General features: G+C 37.2%; 1 long non-coding RNA gene across 3 annotated transcripts in view; it reads left to right on the top strand.

Annotated features, from left to right (window-relative positions):
- The window catches only part of LOC127021216 (uncharacterized), a 199,313-nt gene that overhangs the window by 8,179 nt on the left and 167,249 nt on the right, over nt 1-23,885 (top strand). For all 3 annotated transcript variants that reach the window (XR_007767177.1, XR_007767178.1, XR_007767176.1), the window contains exon 2: nt 17,111-17,158. This is a non-coding gene — a long non-coding RNA (uncharacterized LOC127021216). The remainder of the gene's footprint in view (nt 1-17,110; nt 17,159-23,885) is intronic.

Here is a 23,885-nt window from a genome sequence, read left to right as displayed (position 1 = left end):
CTTACCAGCTTACCTGTTTTCTCCATTTGCAGTAGCTTTGCCTGTTTTCCCTTTTGAGTTGTTTATTCACCTCTGATTTGGGAGCACCTCCATACCTCTTAAAAATGATTCAAAGTGAATAGTGAAGTGCATTCTCCTTGGCGCAAAGAGCAAATAGCCGTGAGCGGACTGTCTGCCAAAATCAGGTTCCACTCCCTTTTGGGAAGAGAGTTTTGGCCATGGTGTATTTTCCTAGCACGTGTAGCACAGTTTCTACAGAAGTAGCAGGGTACCTTTCCTCATGTGTTAGGTGGCTTATTTGGTCTATAGTAGCTGCTAACTAAACTCCAGAGAAAGATCAAGGACTTTCCCGGAAGGTGTTTCAGTAAGTGAGAGCTGTGTACTGGGACTTAAATCTTCTGGTTTCTATTGACAGAATTGAGTAACCGGATTCCATGTCATCAAGAAATAGGTGAATTTGAGTGCAACTGATGGAGTTGATTTTGAATCTAGGTTTTTCTGCAAAGTTAGACTCTGGTTCTGCACAGCTGAAAGGATTGATTCACTGCATTAACAGTCTACTACAAAGTCTATTGGTCACATTATGTAAAAGCTTGCTATGAGATGCAAAATAATAAGCTAATTCTCAATTGCCTATGTCCTCTCTGGTTAAAGGAAAACTCCCTATAACTTTCTGGTAGTACTGTGAAGTCACTACTTTTGGAGTTTATAGGTCAGCTGGAGCTTTTTTCCCTAAATTGTTTCTGATTAAAGTACTATAATCTCTGAAGTAATTATCACTGTGGTGATAGAGCTTTCATGTATTGTTGAGAAGTTACTGTGGCCATATTGGTTTTGAACTAGTGGTTGAAATGCCTAGCTTGATTTATTTTTAACTATTACTGATGCTTCGTAGTAACTGAAGACAGTTCCATCCTGGAATACACTGTTTATCACAGTCATGACCTGTCGCACTGATGGAGGGCTTGGCAGGGGCAGCGCGCTATTTTTCTGTGTATTTATTTGACACCTGGAGCATGTCACTAAAGCACTGATTTCTCCCATAACTTGTCACGGTCTCAGACTGAAAGCACTTATGTGACCTTTGCCATCCAAATTGCAAACCTCTGTTGTATCTTTATTTACAAAATTTTCTTATTTGGTGTCTATGGCTAGAATATGTTCATGTTGTAAATCCCCCAGTAGAAAAAAGACAGAATGACAGGACAGTTTTTCTTTGAAACTTACTGATAAGAAATGATTAGATACTGTTATAAAAATGAAACTTCAGAATGCAGTAAACCTGCACTGGCTTGTGGTCTGGCTTTCTACTTTTTTTGCTATGCTGTTCCTGACTCCAGAGGTACTGGGTCAGACAGTCATTGCTGTCTGTCATATCTTGCAGGCAGATGCTTGCTGGCGTGTGTAGAACTTTTATTCTCTGATGTCAGAATGGGATTCTTGCAAGATTTAGAACATATATTCAGCAGAGTTTTATTGTTTAATCTTCAAAAGAATAAGTACAAACTTACCAAGTATGTGTATATACAGCAACCAATAATGCCAATTAAGTAATATCAAACTCTTTGATTATTTTAGTTGCACAAAATTGAACACAAACTGTCAAATATGAAGAAAGGCACAGAAGTACTTTGTGCTGCTTTTTGTTCTTGTTCTTTTAAGTTACCTTCTATTATGCTCAATTTTGCAGTAGTTTGTGTACTTAAACTTGTTTTGTGGCTACTCTAAGTCTTTGCACCTTCAACTCTTGTAGAATCTCATTTGTATAATAGCACCATATATCCCATTGCCTTGTAAGGATTCGTGGTCAATAGGTATAACTCGTGGGCAGTTGACGCTTTTGAGCATGAAAGAACAAGTGGTAGAACATGGTTGTTATGAAAATAGCTACACTGGACAAAGCACAGTGGAATGTTCTGTGAGGAAAGAATAGCAGTGGACAGAATATATGATTGGATAAATTAAATGGATGTTCAGTCTCTCCTTTATTTATGAAGGGATAAAAGAAAAACCCTCTATTCAGAAGGGTATTGTTGACTATATTGACTTAAATTTATTATTTTAACCTGCAGCGTTCTCATGAGTGTGCTGAACTAACAGCACTTTTCTAAAAGCTTAATGTGTGTCTAACCTACATGTATTTTTTTGGTAACAGTCTCATTGTCAGGCTTGAACCTGCTTGTTTATTTCCAGCTACACAAGTTGACCTCTTTAATTCAAAAGTTGCTCCTTTGAGAATAAATAGGATTGAATACCACTCTGTTCTAGCTTTCCTGTGAAAACACCAACTTGAAAACAATGTTAAGGTACAGGTTTTGGAATTCATTTGTGAATATTTACCATCTTGATATTAATTTTTAATGTGCTTCATCTTGAAATCAGGGCAAGGGTACTAGTTATATTCTGTGTGTTTCCAGCTCTTTAAGCAAGCCCAAATTTGACTTTGCTGTTTTGTCTTTGAAGTGTAGTTAAACCATAGCCCTAGTGAGTTGATGGCAAGTCTTCTGATCTCAGCAAAATTAGTGAGGTTTCTACACAGTGGTTGAAATTCTTAGTTAGGTGAATGAATACATGATTCAGGATTTCAGCTAACACTCATAATACAGATGATGCCCTTGATATGAAGAGTTCATGGATGGCATTAGCATTTGGTTAATGGATTGCAGTGGCTTAAAATAACAAACTCCAAAAGAGCTGATGAAAATATTGAGAGTCCAGATAGCTGATGAGATATAATGTCAAGAGTGGCTGATGTAGAATAGCTTAAGTTCTGATTCTAAGTTGATCAGGAAGAACTATTTAACTTAAATACCTTTGATAATTTGAAGATACGGAACAGCGAAGCTTTCAAAATACTTAAAACCTTGGTTCACGGTTTTGCAGTAGGTGTAACATCTTGGCTGGTATCAAATATGGTGGCCTCAAGTTGTGACAGAATAGTGTTGTTACCTTTTTTATTACTACTTAAGGTTTTTCAGCTGGTGATGGGCATCTGGCTGTTTAGGAATGCTGCTTCCAAATGATAAATAGTATGTTTGATATAGCTGCTTATATTTAATGACTAAAGCTCAATAATCTCTGTAAAAACTTGAAATAATGGAGCCACAAATAAGCTTAGCTAGATAAGGTACTATGAAAAAATGTATTGAGACCAAATTTTAAAAGCTCTGAATAAACCAAACTTGTGGAATTGATCAGTTGTTTGTCCTAATGCTTAGCAAGTTATTACACTAGTTCTGTAGATTGTTAACCATATAGACCTACCAGATATTGCTCTGTAGCACTTTGTTAACACAGTGTTTTTGTGGACAGTAAGACAATAATTCTTGATGTATCTAAGGTAACTAAAGCAAAACTTACATACGAAGAAAAACTGGGAAGTCACTTGAGAGAATTGTGTGCAATTATTGGAATGCAGAATGGGAATCCCTGGGTTATGAATCTGTGCTCTAAGATCCTGCTATGAGCTTTTTGGGACTTAAAATAGTTGGGTTTATGTGTTGGTGCTTCCCACCCTGAATTGGTAAACTTCCCAACTGTTGGATGAGCCATAGAAAGAGATGCACTTCTCCCTTGTTATCAGCCCATGCTTTAGTTTGACTTTACCACTCTGAGCTCTGCCTTCTTTCTCTTTCCTTTTTCATTGTTCATTCTGTCCCAAACATGATAGAACCTGTCTCTGTGCAGGTTCTATTGCAGGTAAAACTGCAGTTTTTACACTGACATCATGGTCTTTGTTCCAGGTTATCAGTTTATAAATCTAAGATGTTTGCTTTCTGCTTCATTGTTAGAGGAAGGTATACTATTTAACTATTAAAAAAGTCTAAAGTGGAAGTGATATTAACTTAAAAGTGTGTGTCTTGTTAACATCTCTAACAGATACAACTATTCACTTCTAAAATGTTTGTTATGTCCCTTTCTATTCACTGATTTTATGTTTATCTTTTGACGCATTATTGTAGGCGTTGAGTATTAAAGCAGTACTCGAACATCCAGTTTTTTAGACTATTCTGTGACACTGAACTGTGTTAATAAACTCTTGATGCTCTGCTCTAATGCAGATTTTGGAATTAGGATGTGTATGTTCTAGGTTTCAGGACTTTTGAAAAATTCTGGTTGCAAAGCAAGGCACCTAGGATACAGAAGGGGAAACTAGAAAAACAGACTCCTCAAATTAGTCTTGTACTTTCTTTTTGGTGTGTGTGATAATGGAGTGTTCTAAGTGAATACTTCTGTAATTGGGCAGGAGGGGTAGGGAAGAAGAGCAGGTAAAGTAGCTTCACATGTCCCATTATAATAACAAGAATAGTGTTGTTTTGTGTGTCTTGTTTTGTGGGGCTTTTCCTCCCCCCTTTCTACAGGACCTTGTTAGGTGGTAAGCTTTCTAATGGTTAGCAATAGTTGCTAAGAGGATACTGTGATTTGTTTTCCTGTGACAAACCATGTAACTTAAGGTCTAATGCTGTCTTGATATTCAAGGACACAGAAGAATCCTTGTTCTAGTAAATCTGGAAGGAAGCTGTATGTGGTCTGGCTGATAGAGAATACTTGTCAGATCATTAATAGAAATTATTTTTGGGGCGCAGTTCAGGAGGTAACAAGACTTCCATGAAAACAGAAGTTATGGCAGATAATAATTTAATGTGGGAAACCTCTAGTGTGTGGGGTTTTGTGCAGAGGTAACCTTGTCTTCTGGCAAAATAGACAAAAACTTAGAATCTCAGGGCCCTTAACTCTATCATGTCATATTGTAGGCTTGCTGTTTCTCTGTGTCTTTCTCCCTCACCTGGCAGATGGCAGAAATCTGGCATTTAAGAACTTAGTGAGATACATTTCTTGCTGATGGTAAAAAAGCATGCACGCAAAGCTTAGAGTGACGTAGCTCACTTAAGAACTGAGCTTTTAGAATTCTTAAACTTAGTTCAGTGAAATTGTCAAGTACTATAACGTATTTACTAGTTTGACAGACTTTTTTTTCAGCCAGCCAAACACAGCTTGTGTTTCTAAAGAGAGAACAGATTGTCATGGTTTCTTCTCCTTAATGTACAGAAACACAGGCATATTTGACAGCAACAGAACAGCATGTTAGGATTGAGACACAAAGATAGGCATATATGGATGAGTTTACTGTTGAGCTATTTACCATCTTACTCTTTTAGGTTAATAAATAGCAAGTAGGCATTCCTTTGAGAGTATACTGCTAAATTAATCCTCGATATCTACTAAATAAAAATAATTAGGAAATAGTCTATTTTCATATTGCTATTTGGAGCTTAAACAAGACTGACTTGACATGAATTTCATAGCAAAATCTATGAAGGTTATTTATCTGAGGTAGGCAGACCACTTCTCAAAGAGCCATAATTAATATAAGTACAGAATGTTACCAGTCTAGGTTAGCCATTCAAATAAAAAAAAAAAACCCAAAACTCTGATAAATAGAGGAATGACAGTATGTACTTTATGTGCTACTGAAAGTTTTAACACTTCCTTTGTATTTTCACTGGAAATGCAGAACACAGTAGTGGGGAAGGAAGTAATATATCATAATACCTGCAAAATTTCAGTATCTTGATTTTGTACCTGCAAAGTAATTGCAGTTCACTGTTCTTGCTTGGAACTGCTTGGTCAGGTGGATCTGGCTGCTCGTGATCAAAACCTGCTAGTCAATAGGGGAAAATAGTAAAAGTACTCGCTAAATGCATGACAGAAGGCAATTCTCCTGAACATGTCAATGGGCCTTGTCATCAGTGTGCAGTGCTGAGTGAACATTACCAATGGAGCAGTGTACAGCTATATTTTGTATTATGGAAACATTTTTCAGGCATGCTAAGGAAACAGTGTGCTGAGCCTGCTTGCTATGGGAAGATGCAGCTGTTTCTGATACAGAATTTGTCCATGCAGAATTCAAACTGTTTGAAGATTGCTGGCTTTCCTTTAAGAAGTTGAGTCTTTCTGTCCAAAACCAGTTGTAGGCCTAACATCTTATTGTGTACTGTAGTTGTAGTATGAAGTAAAGCCATAATGTATTCCTGCACAATCCATTTAACTAGCCTGAAATATTTAAACAGCAGATTTTGCTTTCCAGGAGAGCTATATTTTTAGGGGTCACATCTGCAAAAACTTCTAATTCGTTACCTGTAGTAATAAGCAAGAACTCTTTCAGTTTAGCTGTTTGATTAGATGGTGTAGAGGCTTGCCTTGTATATTAGATAATTCAATTTTGAGCAAGGATTATTTATCTTTTCAGTTAGTGTAACTGTCAAAGCAACTCAATGTTTGAACTAGCTACAACACTAAATACTAGACTGAAGACCCTGTATTATATGTAGCAAATTCCCCACTTTTTATAAAGACATTGGGGGATGTTCCTATGCTACTCAAATAAATGTGTACTTATTAAATGAAGAAACATGAATAAATCTTTAGAAGTCTTAAAGTTTGTGTTTCTCTTTTCATTAGAGATTTATAAAAACTAATATGATCGATTAGAACAAATTCCATTGAGAAGCTGGGATGAAGATGAAAGCAATTCTTGTTCTCCAGAGGAAGCATGACCAGGGTTATGTAGGTTACCGTAGGGTCTTTAAGAAATGGAATCTAGCTAAAGCTGTTAAGAGTTGCGGAAGAGATGTGCTAGGTGAATGGGGATGCTGCCATTCATGTGTGTTATGTGACTTCTTAGGCTGGTCTATCTTGCTTCTTGTAACTTTTCTCAGTCTATCCTAGGTAAATTGGGACCCAGAAATATTTTTCTTAATTCTCTTTTGTCTTGATAATAAAATTGTTCAGCTAGATTCAAGGCATAGATTGTACAATTATCACTTTATCATTTAAATTATCATTTATTCAAACGTTGGATGCTTTTCAAAGGTTGTGCCAGAAAGTGTTCTCAATCTGCCCTTCAAGAACTTGGAATGTTTCTTCCATTACTAGATTGTATATCTGTAATTCATGTAGCTGACTCTTTTTCACAGTTAACTGGCTTACTAGTTACTATTCCTAGACTTCTTAAAATATTACAATTTTAACACAGGAGTTCATAAAATAAGAAGTCAGAAACTGACTAAAGAGCATGTGTCTCGATGTAGTTTAAGTGGTTTAAAGCATTCCATTCCCAGAAGTCAGTTAGCTGCTTCCTGGTTTTTCCTCAGCCAGATAAATCTGCCATGCTTGTGGCTCACATTGCTTGTAAGTGCATGTTCACTGTCATCTTTAGACTTGGTATGTGACTTCCTACAAAAGCTTTGAGAGGAGGTTTTCTTCTGTTTTTAGGGGAGATAGATGGAAGCTGCTCAACTCAAATCTTAGGAGAAGCGTAGTGAAGCTGAGACTGCTTTGTAAATGAGGTCTGCTAGGCAGCCTTTAAACCTTGGAGATGATGGGTAGTTAGGAGATTTATCAGGTGATCTCCCTTACTGTCATGGGAAATAAAGGGTACAAATATACTCAATTATGACCGTACAGCATGCTCAGTAATATGTTTCAATGGAGTTTTCTCTGCTGCTTTCAGGGTGCTTTTATAAAAGTAGTTGGCAAGTAATAGTCTGTCTAATAAGTAGAAAAAAAAGTTGTCTTTAGTTAATTTATAGAAAGTGTCTTCATTCATGTAATCAAAAATAGTGATCTACTGCATGGTGAAGTTTAGAATACTTTCTCATTTGTCTGGCTATTATGCACTTCCTATTTTGAAAAGGAAATATGGGATGGAAAAACTAGTATTGTTGCTATGGGAACAATAATTTGCTGCAATTGAATAGAAGCTAGCTGTTGCTGTTTAAGTTAGTACATTGCACATCAGTACATTGATTGCTTCCCAGATACTAAAACAATGTGCAGCCAGACTGTAGTAGAGGGAGGTCAGAAACTTTGAGAATGGGATGTAAGCATAATCAATAACACCTTAAGCCTTTTTCAAATACTCTTATATAAAGTGCTTCTGCATTTATTGTCCAGTTCTAATATATGACACTTGCCATCTGAATTGTGCTGAATCTTAGGCTACTAATATAAGCAGGGCATTAGTACTTAAGCCGAACAATTTCTCATTTTGCTTGTTTTGGAATTTTTCGGTGTTTTCAGGGATGTAATGAAAAGCCTTAGAAAAAAGCATTCTCTTTCAACAGAGGGAGGAAGTAAATGTATTAAATCAAGAGATGTTCCAAAGCACCTGACTGAAAGCTGGCAAACACATTTGCCACTATTGCAAACAAAACTGAACTAAAAGTGGAATGCAATGAGACCAAAGTAGTCTTAAGTAGCAGGATAGTGTAATTATCTAGGTACTGCTTATCCTTAAATTCAGTGTCGTCTCTGAGCATGTCTTTTAATAAAAGATACTGTGATTAATCCTGTAAAACTGTAATTGTCAGGTGCAGCTCTTGTGGCTATCATAGACTGTATAATACTGCACAATCAACATAGTATTCAGCTACCATCTAGTGGGGAATTTGAGATAGTGTTCTGAAAATGCAGAGTGGTAAACACTCCAGAATCATTAGTACTTTTACAGGTGGTATACTTTGGGGAGCTGCTGAGGTCTGTCTGACTGTAGTCCTTAGAAGTAAGACCGTTCTGCCTCGTAAGGCCTACCTGACTTAAAAGGAGGCAGTATACTCAAGTGGATGAAGCATACAAATGGTGAAATGCAGAAGCATAGAATTGTATTCCTGGGTTTTCCTTAAAACCAAAAACTACCCATGTCCCTTAGAGTCTGAATGCCTCCATCTTCCTCTCTTACATTTTTAAAACAAGCATACTGTGTTGTCAGTCTGGGAGATACAAATTCCAAAGTTCAGTAGCTAGATTACAGTTGCTTTGGCATCTAGACTGTACATAAAATTAAATACAAGAGTAAAGCAGTATGAATTAAATATCCAAAACAGATGTTACATAAACCTGTGTGTTCCTCAGGTATTTTTTTTAATGACGTGTTTTTTCCTGCTCTGTTTACTTACCAATGCTTGTAGAGGTAAGTGGTTGACTGGGTGTTCCTAATGTTAGTTGAATAAAATGGAGGGTAGTAATGATGTAAACAAAAAATAACTCTTGCTTAATGGCAGTTACTGAAACAGAGAACAAACAATGTGAGCCTCAAAGCAGAAAGTGATGTTGCCTGCGGTGATAACTGGGCAGAGGCGGTAATCCAAGAAGCGTTTGGAATCATGGAGTCTAACTCAGTGTGGTGGTGTTCTGCCTCGCTTCAGATGCGCAAATCAGTGATCATCCCTAATTTGCTGCAAAAAGAGTGCTTCCTTCACAGAATCTTAAACATCATGCAGCAAATTCAATAGATTCTGCAATCAACAGAACTGAAAATGAGTTTTCCCTCTTTATTTCTGTTGAACATCTTTGAGGCACCTGTTAACCTTGTTCTTCCATATTAACATCAATCTTCCTTTCACACTAAGACAGTTCACCTTGGTGTACCTTTATTAAGGTTTTAAAGTGTATGTAGGGAAAATGTGCGGTTCAGCATCTAGTGATGAAGCTTACTGATGCAGCTTTCACTATATCTAGATGATAAGGGCCTACTTAGACCCATACAGCCGACCTGTGCTTGTCACTTATGTTAAACAAGTAGCTAATCATTAAAGTAGTGCATGTGTGTGGCTGCATTTACGATTGTGTGGACCTCAGTCTGACAAACTACATGTAACTTTAAGCCAAGCTAACTCCCAAAAGCCACTTACATTGGATGTTCCAGTATTGCCAGTAATAGCTAAGATAACTAAACTGAGGTGGAACTCATCCTGGTTTAGAGGGCTTGGCTGAAATGCACTGGTTTTGTACTGGAAAGAGAAATTGTGGTCCTGGAGTGTGTTTAAAAACAGTGAGGGAATAATGGCAAAATGTTCCAGCACAACTGTAATTCTGCTCTGCTTCCTTCTCGTACTTCCATTCGGCTCTTTTCTTTTTTTCTGGAGCTGCTGGATGCTGCATGCCCTTTGATCAGCTGAGGTTAAACTAGCTCTAGCCTTGAAATGGAAGTGAGTCTGGAGCTTCCCTCCTAAATTCTTTCTTTTCTGACTTGGTAAATGGGTCCCCTACAATTATCAAAGTTCTTCCGAGGTTGTCCTCTCTTGATCCCTGAGTATATTATGGAGAATTGCTGCTCAACTTCAGTGCATTGCTGATTGAGTGCTTGCAGGAGGGAGGATCTTCCTATAGTCAAATATATATTTGTGGAAGCCCATAGGATACATGTATGGCTATAAGATCAAGTACTGTTGAGCACTTCTCTACTACATAGTTCTGTGAAATACTGGCATATTTTGTTTAGCTAAATAAACTTCTGCAGTTAACTGATTAAAAAATTGAGAAGGCAGTTTTTTCATGGGCAAACAAATGATTGAGGTCTGTCTGTGCCTGAGGGTACTACTGGCTTGTAGTTAGTTTGTAGCGGATGGATGATAGTATGAGCCAGTCACTGTGAACTGGTTGTATACCACTTACTAGAAAATTTAGTCTGCTGGGTTAGAACGTAAGTTGGTTTGTTGGTTTAGAATCTGGTAGAGATGTGCTATTTGACATGCTTGAGTTTTGGGTGTATGTATTCAGTCTTGCTTTTCAACTGAAAACTTCAAGCTACTCCAGTGTTGAGAGATTTTGGGGCATATTTTTTTGTTTTGTATTAAGTCTAAGATTAAAGCTGATATTTTAAGAGGATTTGGTCATATGGACTTCTCTCACTTCTGAGAGACTAGTGTCTTGTGTCTCCCTGCTCTTGGGGCTTTTTCTTGTGGCTGGTAGTAACAAAAACATTTTATGAGTAGGCTTGAGAAAATCAAAAGTTGTTGCATGGTGCTAAAACAAGCTCTATAAAATCACCTACTTAATGATGGGTTTAGTAATCACTCTGCTACTGTTACTTCACAGCTGTGTTGAAATGGAAGCCTAATTTGTCAACAGGAAAGACAGGCCAATAGCCCAATTTTTTGTTATGAAAGTGGTCGTGTTTAACATGAAATGATGATTTCATGGCTTAAACGGGAAACTGGATTATATAAATGAATTGAGCAAACTGTTTATCCCTCAAGGATGGATCAAGGAGTTCTATTAAAACTAGCATTGGAACTTGAAAGTTGCGGACTCAAAGCCATTAAAGCAACAAGAACAAAACTATGGAGGTGTTACTGTTTATTTAAAATACCTGGTAGATATATAGTAGTATAGATTATGATCCTGAAGATGTTTACAAGATTGTACAGACTTGCTACTTTGACAATATAGATTTTCCATGAAGTCAGACACTGTTTCCTAGTACTGAGCTTTAGAATGTTTAAAAGTTAAAATAAAGCAGACTTCCTTGGACAAGGCAATTGTGAGTTACTCTGTTAGGAAAAAATACTAATGAAGAACAGTTTCCTAGTCTGAAAACTTGCCTTCTGCTGGCTGCAGTAAACCATAGCTCTTTATTAGCCAGTGCTTGATTGGCAGGATCAGTGGGTTGTCACAGAAACCAAACATACTTGCTCTTAACAATACAATAGGGCAGGCTATTTAGCTTGGAGTTCCTTTCCTTGTTCTTCATTCCTGCAATGCAGGGAGCCTTCTACAGACATCTACAAAAAAAAAGAAAAATCCTTTCATTGACTGTTTAAGACCAAAATGGGCTGTAATACCAGTAAGAGCACAACAGTTGTGGAATCTGTCCAGAAGCCTGGAGGACAGCCTGAGGAAGAAGAAAATTAAGACCCTGGCACAGAAACAACTGCTGATGCTATCCAGAATTTAGCTATAAAGGACAGTGTATGTGGCAGAACATGCTGAAACTGGATATTGATGTGCTCCAAATACAGACTGTAACTGTGAAGTAAGCAACTTGTTTATTGGCATTTTGTACTTGAAGGGATTGATCTTTGTGTTACTGACACTATGGAGTTAAAGGCAAGTTTCATATTGGATCTTAAGGAAATCTGCGTTTAGACACTGGTGTGAGATTGCCGTTGAAGGTGATGAATTCCCTGCATGAATGCTTAAGGAAAACTATCTATGTTGCATGAGAAGCCTTGCCATCAACATAGCCTCTTGGAAACTTGTGCTAAATCAGAAGTAATCTCACAGAGATCAATGAAGCCCTAAATCTCAGGCATTAACTGATTTTAAAACAAACCCCAAAACATATGTGTATGTGTCTGTTTTAATTCTCTAACTCTGAAACAGTTTCTGTTGTAATGACTTTTAAGTATAAATAGCAATTATTTGTTGAACAATCTGAAAGTGTTACCTAAGAAACATATCACAGAAATCTGGTTTAGTATTTTAAAACTAAAGTATATATTCTGTCAATTATCAACTGTAAAAGTTGATCCATTGACTGATCTTCATATTTACTATATAACTCCAATGTATCTGATTGTAATGAACTCTATTGTAGCAGTTAAAAATCCTGATTATAATCCATCTTGATTCCTCTTGATGCAAAGACTTGCAACAATTTCTCTACAGTTCTGTGCTTAAAGACATAACTAAAGTAAATTACTGTTCTAACAAGGCCTATACTATTTGTATTTTAGGTTAATGGGAATCTGGCTAAAATTTGCCTGTTAGATATTTGGTTCCTTCCATTATTAACATTTGCACTAGAAGATGTACATATGCCAAGACACACAGTGCTAGGTGAAGATTTCTGTGACTAGCCTATAGTTCTGTTTCTTCTATTAAAAAGAAGTCTGACAGTGCTTAAAGCTTGTTCATTCAGTGCTTGTGAATAATGCTTATGTATATTTGTTTTGAGAAGGTGAAATTTGAATTGTATGTCCATTAAAAATGTTGAATGTGTGTACTTTAATGGAGGTATAGAACTCAAACATATCTAGAGTTACAAGCTCTGTTTATAACGGATGTATTTACAGAGCTGAATGATTGCTTTAATAGCACTGAACTTCTGGGTTTTTTGATAGCTATGTATAACAACTTGAGAACAAGAAAATATATTTGGGAACCCTGTTTTTATAAATATGGCAACTTTTAAAGTTATTTGGGTAGCCTGTTAATCATCTGAGCCTGGTATCTGGTAGATATGCCAGAATGAGGTAAAACTATCTTAATTCCTTTGAACTAATGCAGGGAGCCTGCAAAGGAATTGATTCAAAAAAAGCATAGTGAGCTGGAAAGGAACTTCTAGCTGTTTTTGAATTCTGAACAAGCTCTAGTTCAGCCATGGGACTGTACAGGGCTTTGACTCCCAGACAGACATGTATACAATATGCTTGGCTATCCACTGAAGTATCTGAGGATGGGCTATTTCTGAGGGATGGTGGTATATTGCCTCAAACTGTGTAGAGGACAAAGTTAGTTTATTAAAAGCAGGTTAATTTGGCTGGGGCAGAGGTTACTAAAGACTAGAGGGTTTTTGTTGATCAACTGTTGGGGTTTTTTTTTGGGGGGGGTGTCCCCCTCTCTTGTTCTGTCTTTGAATGATGTATCAATCTGGAGGTGAGAAATGATTCATTAGGTTAAGTCAACTAACAAGTAAAATCCTGTAGATGAAAACACTGTTTTTCTTAAATCAAATACTTTGAAATACTTGAGCCATGTGTTACTCATTTCTGTTTAGACAGAGTAGTATTTCTGTCTTGTATTTATGTATACAAACCTCATGCAATTAACTGTCATGTTACACCTGTAAAAGACAAAATTAACCTTTAGGTAGAGAAGGAAGAACAGAAGATACGTTTCTCCAAAGGGTCTGTTTCTTGCTATGTTGGATATCTCACTAATGTGGAGTTTTAAGTTGGTAAGCAGTCTGAGTTCAGTAAATGGCACTTTCTTTAAAACACCTATTGGACCTACCTCAGTTTGCATTGAGGGAGGGATGAGTAGGAGAGAGATCAGGTCTGTTACTACTTGCTGTGATATTTTTTGTTATACGCTGAAGAGCCAGTGAAGAAAGCAGAAGTTAAAGGTGGCTGGCACTTCCCAATAAATGTTCAACACTTGTCAGAATTAAGCCATAGTTAGCAGATTTGGAGCCTCTCTTTAGCCAAATACATGTTGGTTGGTGATTTTGTATGTCTGCATTAGCATCTCTTGTTTTAAATGCTGGCGACATTCACTTGGTAGCATGAAATACAGCTGCTATCTTTGTGTAAACTGAGAGTTTAACTGGAGCAAGCTAGGCATAATTTTATTGCCTGTGAATAGGCTAACAGATAGGGTAGTCATGTGTGTACTTCTGTATGCTTAGCAACCTGAAGCTCATGGGAGTTGAATCCAGAAATTTATAAGAGGAATTACTTTGTCACTGAATAGCTGTCTGTTAGATTTGGTACGGTGGTTGGTATCTTATTTTAGATTAATATTGGACAATGAGATGTTAAACAAGTGGTGCAGGTGTTCCTCATCCAAGTGACTGGTGTCACCCCAAGTGTTCAAAGTTGTGTGCAGCTTGGCTGAGAACTGGAAGTAGCCACTGTTAACAGAGCTGCCTGTTGTTACTGATGGTATACATGGTATGTATACATTCTTTCTTTCTCCTGTGAGCTGGATCCTAGGTTCTTAGTGGTAGTTTGGGACCTGAGGTATCCATATTTAGTCATACAAAAAAACCATGATGTGCTTCTCTTTCTCTGGAGACCCAGTGCAAGATTTCGTAGTGTATTTACAGCTCCACTCCCTTATGGGAGGAGAAAGTTGCAGTTCCAGGAAAAATTGTTCTACTTGCAGTTTTGACTACCAGTTTAGTTCTTGCACTTTACAGCTGGCAGTTCTAACATGAATTTTTAAAATGGCACTTGATCCTCAAGTACTTAGCTTAAGGCATTGACTGGATAGTTACTTAGCATTTCTTGATACAGACTTGAAGTCACAGAACTTACTAGTAGTTTATAGTGTATTTATAGTAAGAAAATAATTTATTTATGATACTTCGTTCTTTTATCTTGGAAGTTAAGTAGATGATGGTTAAGATTTTAAGCTAGTGGTACTGAATGTCCTGTAGTTTCTTTTAGACGTTGCACTTAAGTCCCTTGTTCCTTCTGTTTTCACTAAGATAATCCTGTGAGCTGCTTTTTGGCTTCCATAAGTCAAAGACTTCTGCCATCTTCAACAGTCTCTTCCTTTCCCCACAAAAAAGGGTTATCTAGTATTCCGTCCTACTGCATTCTTCATGACATCTTCCTCTGTGGCACAGCTAATCTATGCACATATGGAGGTACTGCTCTTCAGAGCTAGGGGTTTTGGGTCTAGGCTGTTGTAACAGATTAACTATAATAAGATACTGCTACGCAGGGAGTTGGAGGTGGAGGTGCAAATCGGTTTGTTCATGTCTAAAACAATTTTTTAAATATGGCTCTACTGGATCCACATGCAGTGGTAGTGTTGTGGAGCCCTGGACAGGGCTAGTGAGCTGTGTCTTGCTAGCTAGTAATGTGTAGAGCTAGCTTGGAAGGCTGTGCATTGTACCATGATGAGTCGCAAACACTGCAGGAATGGAAAACGATGCGGTAGGCCCATGCTGTCTTGGGTCTTAGTCTGGTATGAGAGTATTCGACCTCCAAACATCAGGGCTTTTATTGGGTTTTTTTTGCTTGCACTCTTCCCTTCCCACTGTTCTGTAATCTTACCTTTGTATCGTGGGAGCTGTTATATGCCCTTACCTTCAGCTTCCTTCTTTTCTTGTTGCCTCCGTGTGCCTCTTTGGCAGGAAAAACAGTTGGTATATTATGTTTTATTCAAAATAGGAGGAAAACTGTTGCCTGTGCAAGAGTTGCTACATAACTATTGAGTAAGTAGCTTAAATATTGCTGAGTCCTGGTAGTGCCTACTCTGTTACTCTTAAAAAACAAACAAGCAACACCTCTTGAAACTTTTTTCCTCATCTATCATCCAGTCATCCTTAATGGAATGCCCTTGGGGCCTGGAAGGGATTATGCTGATGACTGAACTACTGGAGGGTACTGGTTTTGTGACTTTGTCAAATGTCGTGAGACTCATGTTTGTGTGGTTTTTCCCCCTCAAAATTGCTTTTGATAACCACTAACATCTCTCAAGAAATTACTTCTATCTTAAATGCTTGAGAGGATGTGTGTCTGTGTATAAAATGGCACATAGATAAATAAAAAAATTACTTTTTTCATGCAAAACTGCTCTATTCCCTAGCAAAATTAAATGCAGCTTTTCAGATAGGTTGCCAACAAAATTTCATGTATGTGCTATGTGTTTTGTTCTCCGCTTTAGCAAAAATATGGAGTGACAGAGAGGTAAATCAGTAGTCTGAACTGGAATTTGTGGTGAGAACTGTGCGCTAGGCTTTTTTGGAATTAACAGTCCTTCCCATCTGCAATTAAAAATACTTTTTATAATTAACTGAAATACCAAGAAGGTTGGGTTAGATGAAGTGAGACCTTATCTGCATATTCTTCTCTTCCTCTCCCAGCTGTAGAACACTTACTGCATACAAAAATACTTAGTGAGACCTATTAAATTTTCTTCAGAAGTGCTAAATCACTGAAACAAGGGAATTGAGCTACTGTTTAAGAAAACATCTGCAGGCAAAACCCACTAGAGGGCAATGTTGTAAAAGGAATTACGAGACGAAAAGCTGTATTGAGGAACGTGGGTATGCAATCTTTGCTGATGACCAGTAGGGAAGAATGCAAGACACTAATCTTGCATAGCTCTCAAATCTACCAATCGGAAAGGCTGTATGTTTTTTAACTATCAAGGCTTTGGCCTAAATTTTTGCTGCTGTTATGAATTGAATGCTTAAAATCTCTCACCTAGTGCTTATGTTCTAAAGTGTTTTGTTGCCGTTATTGCTGTTGTGTAACCAGTGCCTATTTGCCACATTTGGGCATCTGTAGCACAAAGTTATGGAGGCTGTCTTTAGAGGCAGACTATTTTTTTGTGTGCCTCCACTCTGTCGAGCTCTTCAGTAAAACTTTAAAACTGTTTCTGCTGTTCTGTCAAATATGACTCCAAAAGGGTACAAATAACTTCTAAAATGAAGTTAAGCAGTAGTGAAAGATAAGGTCAGTGGCTCAATGGAGGATCCTGTTGGGACACCTGTGAGGAAATACATGCTGCCTCTAAACTATGGTTACTTGGAAACTTAATTTTTTTGTTCTTTAGTGACTGAAAAATGTACTTTTGCTTTGCTTTACAGAAATGTGATGGTAGCACTCTGGGGAGAGTTCCGGATAATGCTGGAGAGGTAAGATTTTTATTATAGTGAATGTCTTGAACTGCTGTGTACTCCTCTTCAAATGTGAGAAGAAAATATTCTTGAAGTACAGTTAAAAATCATCATGAGTTTAGGCTTGCTGTCTTTAGATGACGATTCTTAACAAATTGGAAACAAACAACTTTAGGTCTACCATTGAAAACAGTAAATTTAAAATCTGTTTTAATTTAAATGTATTTCACTCTCTTAGAGTGCAGTAAGAAAATTAATTACTTTTCAATCTACAGAGGTATGGTATGGCTAGATGATACCATTAAGAAGCTAAATGAAATATTTACATCAGAGGAAAATTAATTATCTTTTATTCATGAGTTTATGCATGTAGCTCTAGAAAACTCCAAAAGTAATGAATCCTTGAAAGCAGACTTTCTGACTGAAAGCTGTTTCCTGTATTTGTCACGCAGTTCTGCAGTAAGTAGAAGTGATCTCAAATTAAAAAGAATATTTGATTCAGTCATCTACGAAGTATATGAAAGAGTCTACTTAAAGGCTGTCACAGTAACTGCTACTTTCTTACATCCTTGATTCTTTGATCCATTTAACTTCTGTAGCTTCTGTCAAGCCAAAATTGCTGCGTTCTGATGAATTTATTCTAGATTATCTACCAAAAAATGTCTTAGATAAACAGCAAGTATTTATAGTATTTATCTGGTTAAATTCCTAGGCCCTGCTGTGATGGGAAATTATTACTCTAAACAGATCTTGAAAGAGAAGCCTATATAAGACTTTGAGTACTCAGTGTCTCAGCTACACATTTGCTCTTCACTAAGACTGTGCTTTAGGATCTGAGAATGCTGAAGATGACTGATGTCCTCTGTTTCGGCTTCTCATTCAGCTAAGAAAACATAGCTGCTCTTCTGCCTATTTCAGATCACGCTTTAAAATCCACAACACTATGTTCTACAGATACTAAAATATTAAACATTGGTTTTAATTTTTTTTAAACAAGTACAAATGTTTTTTGCACATACCTTGGATGCCAGCTTGGTTAAGCACCTGTGGTCAGTAAGGTGCCAGACCTCTGGAGCTCATAGGAGTTGGGGCCAAGCTTCTGTCCTTAGTTTCTCCAAGTGTATAGCAATATTTATACCTATATTTATATGTTTTTTTTACTCCATATCCCACACTTTCATTCTTCTTGTGGTCTCTTGGTACTGAAGCAAACAATCTGTACCCAATTTTCCTGGTCCCTTCACTGATTCTGCTGTTTGAACACATGTTCAGAATACAGTGTTCTTTTCATTGTTCCTTAATTATTATCACTTGAGAGACAATAACTTTGAAGTGAAATCTAATTGCTCTGTTCAAACATTTGCAAAAGATTTCAATAGATGATGGTACTTTGAATTGCTGCAACCTGGGTTTTGTTACTGATGGCTGCAAAAGTCTTTAATGTGTTAGCCTTGGAGCTACATTGACTAACAGTAATAGTAAATAGTTTGTACAAATGGAGAAGTCCAAGAGAAATACTTGCTTAAAAATTATTCTGGTACTTTTGTGCCTTTAAAAAGATTCATTCTGTTGACTAGAAATTTTAACATTTAATAGAAGTTAGGAACTCTTTGGAGGATTTTTTAATTCTGCAAAGCCATATTAAAGCTAATCATCAATCAGAACCAAAATAATATTGGAAAATCATTCTTATACAAACGGAAACTATTATAATTTAAAAAGGTGCAAATGAAACCATACTTTTTCAGAAGGAGATCAATGAAAAGCACTTTATTAGAAAACATAAATCACTTTTCAATTTTAAATGCAGTAAGGAAAAATACTTCTTCAGTTTCATTGAAATTGATTGGTACACCTGCAGAGAAAAGCAGCTTTATCATCTCATTATCAGTCAATTAATATTCAGGTCTAAATGTGAATACTGTTGTGGTTAACTGTAAATGAATGATTTTATTGAAGTCTTAATAGATGAGGAAGAGTAGGCTTCTGCTGTGCTAAATGAGGTCAGGTGGGGAAAAAAAAAGAATAATTCTGTTAGGGATTTAAATCTTTTCAGTGTTTCCACAGCTTTAAATGGATACTTTTTTGAAGCAAACTTCCATTTTGATCATATTGAAGTTTCCTTATAAGGGGTGCTGCTGCTTGTATTGGTAAGCCTCCATGTTTAGGCTTTCTAATATTTTGAAGTGTAGAAAGGCTTTTCTTAAAGATGGAAAAATAGATTTGCATACAAAAATGAGAGCACTATCTAAATGTTTTTCAGGCTCCAATACTTGAAATTGATCTTGGACAGTTCTGCTTTCTCCTTCAACATGTGCATTGTTAGCATTTTTCTGGAATAGTTGGGAGGGACTTCTGAAAGGGAAGGAAGAATGGCAATGATAAACTTTTCTCTTGCAGTGGGAGTAAACTTTCTGCTAAATTATAAACAGAGGAGGCCATAGCTTGTTTCAGTTATTCCTTGAAAGTTGTTAGGGTATAAAAAGACAGAAAGAAGTCAGCTGATCACTGCTAAGGTTTATGTATTTCCCTGTAAAGCAATTATCTTGGGCTTGGACATGAATCAGGCTTTAAGTTAGTGCTTTGAATGGGGTTGAAGTGTGATAAGATTCCTTTTTGGTGCACAAAAAAAGGGGTGAAGAGCAGATATCGTAAAGCTTTAAAATGGAATATACTCGCACAGAAAAAAGGTATTAGAAATTGGTTGAGGTTGAACTTTATGGTGAATCCAATTCTTGGATTGGATTTTCTTTTATGAACTAGTATAGTGCTTCTAAAATACTAAATACTGTGTATATGTAGGACAAAAAGTATTACCCTATAGGAGAATTGGAGTTACTTTGAATTTCAGTAACTTTTGCTGTACTTGGAAGCTAACTATAATAAATATATAGCCAAGGAAGAAAAAACTTGTGCTTGGGATGGAAAATTGCAGTAACACTCAGCTTTCTTGAGTTGTAGTGTTCTCTGTTCATCTAAATATCTCAAAAAAAAAAAAGGAAGAAATTGGCAATAAGCATTTGATTCAAAACAGCTGCTCTGGAGGTTCAGAAAGCACACTTGAACTGATAGTTCAATACTGCATAGATGATGACACTATTGTTTGGGTAACTTAGCTCAATAAAAGCTTGTGTAACTAAAAAAGAACTTAAAGTGTAAGTAGTAAGCACCTTCATGCACTGGCAAGCTCTTCCATTAATTGTCAAGGGGGAGAGAATAGTGATCTACTTGGTATGACATTTGGTGCCAGAAAGAAATCCTCAGACACAAATGACTGGAATTGGTCTAAAAATTTTTTAGGGATCTGGCTCATCTGGATAACTTCAAGGGGGGTGAGTGGATACCTGCTTTTGAGTTGTGTTTTGGTTTTTTGTTTTTTTAAATAATAACAATGAATAAATAAAATGCCTTCTGAACCAAGCTCAGGATGAACAGTAAAATTTCTAAGATTTGATAATAATCAAAGGAAAAGCACTGGTGTGAACAGATGGATCACATGATAATTGTAAGGTAACTTGCAATGTTTTTAAACAAAAAGCTGTTCTGAAGCACCAAATATGTTCTTTTCATTTAGAAAATGTAGAACCATTTTAAAACTTTTTAAATTTCAAAAGCAATCTTTATAAATTTTCTGAAACAAAGGTTCCACTGGAGAATTGCCAATTATCTCCATGTTTATAGAGTAGTTTTCTTCCTCTCTTCCCCTCTGATTTAAAGCTTATGATCAACCTATACTGCTCCCCCTGTCCCCCTCAAACCCAGAAGCAGCCCCCAACCCAAGCTGCTAGCAGGATTATTTCAGCTGTAAATGTTTGTGTGGTCACTGTTGTATAGTCAGGAGGAACCTAATTTGAAGCTATGTGAATGTTAACTTCCTACACCTTTTCTAGTTCATTACTTTCAAGTGGCTAATGAGCTGGAAAGCCTGCATGGATACTGTTATTAGTTGTCACCCAACTTCATGCATTGTGTCCAGGGAACAAAACATTCTGACCATATGCTCAAAACCCCATGGTCTTGTATTTTATGTATAGATGACTCATCCACTGTTTCAGTAAACAAAAAATTTACAAGAAAATACTTTTGTGACCCTATAAGCAACTTACTTTCTTAAGGGGAATGTGTTTTAGTGTATGATGCTCTTGAGCTGTTACAATTTGTAAGCATATGTGTCAGTATGACTACCTGTTTGTTTCTCTAGAGTGCTCTTATTTGAGAACTATATATCCTTCTGCTCAAACATCAGTTTTACTGTCCATTATTTGAGCAGATACCTGCTATCTGCCAAGCAGTGTATGCTGCAATTAGTTACATCTCTCATATGAAGAAATCCTAGAAGTGAAGAGAGGCAAATTGCTCATTGATATGTGATGATTCACAAACATAAAACTGCAGATGTAGATCAGGTAGAACTGAAATGTATGGAAGGGGAATAAATAGAAAGCTGATTCAATGTCTGCTTTAATCATTAGCAAGCTTTTCCCCATGATCCTTAATTATCTCATTTATCTAATCTAGTGAGGCATAAGATGCTAACTGCTGCAAAAGGACCAAACAATCATTAGTAGCCTACTGCTATGGATAGATAGGTGGAGTAAGAGTGTAAACTCATTACACTCCTTTCTAGAGACAACTTCTGCTGGCATCTGCTTAAGGAGACTATTACTGCTGATACTTTCCCCAGCTGCTTTATCTTTAAATTGCTATAGCAAATCCAGTTATTGATCTGAAGTTCCTCACACTCTGTAGCTCTATTGAATGTTCATCAGAGAGAACTAAATCTCCTGCAAAAGATCTGTCATCCTCTTTTCATTCAGAGCTAAGGCTTCATTATCTTTGTACTGCATTTGATCCTGTAGGTGTGAGACCTGAGCATGATGTAAATGGTATGGAATAAGGGGTGGAGAATGTGCTGGTTTTGGCTGGATAGAGTTAATTTTCTTCACAGTAGCTGGTATGGGGCTATGTTTTGGATTTGTGCTGGAAACAGTGCTGATAATACTGGGATGTTTCAGTTACTGCTGAGCAGTGCTTACACAGAGTCAAGGCCTTTTCTGCTTCTCACCCCACCCCACCAGCGAGTAGGCTGGGGGTGCACAAGAAGTTGGGAGGGGACACAGCTGGGACAGCTGACCCAGCTGACCCAAGGGATATTCCATACCATAGGATGTCCTGCCCAGCATATAAAGCTGGGGGAAGAAAAGGAGGGGGGGGCGTTCAGAGTGATGGTGTTTTGTCTTCCCGAGTAACCATTATGCATGATGTAGCCCTGCTTTCCTGGAGATGGCTGAACACCTGCCTGCCGATGGGAAGCAGTGAATGAATTCCTCCTTTTGCTTTGCTTGCGTGTGTGGCTTTTGCTTTACCTATTAAACTGTCATTATCTCAACCCATGAGTTTTCTCACTTTTACCCTTCCGATTCTCTCCCCCATCCTGCTGCGGGGGAGTGAGTGAGTGGCTGTGTGGTGCTTAGTTGATGGCTGGGGTTAAACCATGACAGCATGGAATGTTTATGCCTTTCTTCTGATTTCCTTTTCCTGCCACATGACTTAATCTTACATGGCTAGATCAAGTGACTGTCTCAGTCTTGTAATAGCTGAATACTGAAAATTACAGTTAAATATTCCAAATTACTCCACAATTCTGAAAGTAAGCAGAGTAGGATATTCTGTATGAGGGTATCTTCCTTTTACATGAGAATGTGAAATGTTTGCTGAAATATTAAATTAAACGTTAGTGCTGATCATATTTAGTTTTGAACGTTTGAGTCTATAGATCTGTTTCTTTGTTCTATGCTATCCTTCCTTTTTGTCAAAAAAACAGTTCTAAATTCCTTTACCTTAAGTGTACTAATACGAGGTTATCAGTGTAATTCTGTGGAATCTGACACAACAAAAACAAGAGGGAGAGGGAAGACAAAATTGTTATTTGTGTACTAATTAAAAGCGCTCTATTTAATGAGGCAGCAGTGAATGAGATCTTTGTACTTGTTTGATTCCAGAGTTCTTGAGTTTGTTTATATTTTCACTTAAATGCAAAGGGAAAGTCCTTGTCATTATATTACTGAGCATATATTTGTAATTCATACATAGTGGTGTTCCAATAATTTCACAACTATTACCTGCAGAAGTAAGTAAACAGTCAAGAGTTTCTCTTGACAGCAGGAACTTGGGGACTTAACAGCATGTTTCCCCTTGCTCCCTGCCAATTAAATGCCTTGACCAAGTGATTAGGCAAAGCCAACTTTTCCCTTTTTGAGCATTTCCAGTATCTTTCTAATGTAAGGGGCAGGGGGAGGGAAACCCCAAAACACAAACCCCAAAACACACTTTGAAGGTAAACCTAATACTGCAGGAACTGCAGCAGTTTCTGCCTTTTCCTTTCCAAAAGTGTTCTAGATTTATTTTTGGTGGTTGGGGAGGCAGAATTACTTCCATTATTACCCATTTTCAGATGTTGAGCAACTTTCCTGTAAGCATGCCCTGAAAATGTAATGCAGGCAGCCAAGCTAACATGTCACTGGATCATTGGATAGATCAGTACAACATCCATCTAGTTCAGTATTTACCTGTGCCTTCTGTTCAGCCCCTTCTGTAATAAGCTAAAAGCTAGGCAGCTCTATGGTACCATTGTTTAATCAGTATTGTCAGAAAACCTGTTGATCTAATGAGTCATATATGAATTAAAGCTGTGAATGTGGAACTTTATTAGCCCTTCTTCAAGTATTCTGAAATACCTTACTGC

This window comes from Gymnogyps californianus, chromosome 12 (genome assembly GCF_018139145.2).
Source record: "Gymnogyps californianus isolate 813 chromosome 12, ASM1813914v2, whole genome shotgun sequence".
Taxonomy (NCBI): domain Eukaryota; kingdom Metazoa; phylum Chordata; class Aves; order Accipitriformes; family Cathartidae; genus Gymnogyps; species Gymnogyps californianus.
This window is presented reverse-complemented; position numbering and strand designations above follow the sequence as displayed.